Raw genomic sequence first — 1298 nt, forward strand, 5'->3', positions numbered from 1 at the left:
AGTAACCCGGTCGGATAAGTAATCGGTCTTTACGCAATGTAAAGGTACGTGAGACCCTACAGGACGTAACACAATCATCTTTTATATTGTTAGGAATAGCCCAAGTAATACATAATCAAAATTATATTAATTTAATATTTTTTTTTGCTAATAATTGACATAAATTTGTTCAATGTTTGGTCAAAATGACGTCAAATTGGTATCATTTTGATTCCTATTTTCTACTTAGAAAGCTATAATGCAATAGAGGTCGTACTGAAATCCAATAAAAAATTAAACGTAAAAATCTATTGCACATCCATAATAGATGTACAATGGACGTCCACGATGAATTTTATATGGATGTCCATCATCGATGAATTATGGACATCCATTAGAGATCCACTTGTCGTCCACTGTGGAGATGGATGTCTGATGGAGCTATGGATGATCTATGGACATCTAATGAAAGTTTTGTTCTGTGTGGGATAATGATCTTTAAAAAGGTATCAAGGTGAAATCACAGTATGACATCACATTATGAAACGTGATCATCGCGTATTTCTATCTGGGTTTATTGAACCCATTACATTTGAATATTCTAAAATTCCCAGATAAAAATACGTGATGATCATGTTTCATCACAATGTGACTTCATACTATGACTCCAATTTGATACTTTTTTAAAGATCATTACGTAATCTCATGGCATGAGCAGCAGATGCACACAAATGATGTACAAATTATGTTGCAAATTCTTGACATGATGTTGATTATTATTATTAAATGAGGTATTTTTGTGACATCATAACATATCTACATTCTGAGGCGCATATGAGACCGCATCGGTGTCTATTCTTGTCCTCATGCTTGAAGATACATGAATACAATATTGTAAGATATGGTTAGATATCGAATCATGCGCTATCTGACATTTCTTCGTCATAATTAGATGCGCAGTTGCGGGGTGGAACTGCCCACTACCGCACGATATATAACCGCGTGCGGGCAAGGAGAATGAAAAGAGGGACGATAAATACGAACCGTAGCGAGATCCAATCAAGAGAGACAAAAGGAACTAACGGAGAGTGCGTTCGTCCCAGAAGCGGGCGATACATTTTTGTATATCATTAATGGTTGCAATATTGAAGTTGGGGTGAGAGATGTTCTCTTATATTGTAAAGCAACGGACGAGTTAAAACCTGCGAGATTAGATAAATCGGACCTTTGTGTAAAAGGAGATGAATCCTCAAAGGTATTAGAAATTGTAAAGCAAAGTATCGTATTGTAGAATTACACCAGCCATTTGAGTTGTTAAA

The sequence above is a fragment of the Odontomachus brunneus genome, unplaced genomic scaffold, assembly GCF_010583005.1.
Source record: "Odontomachus brunneus isolate Ranch 3 - 2012 unplaced genomic scaffold, Obru_v1 Obru_scaffold_034, whole genome shotgun sequence".
In the NCBI taxonomy this organism is placed as follows: domain Eukaryota; kingdom Metazoa; phylum Arthropoda; class Insecta; order Hymenoptera; family Formicidae; genus Odontomachus; species Odontomachus brunneus.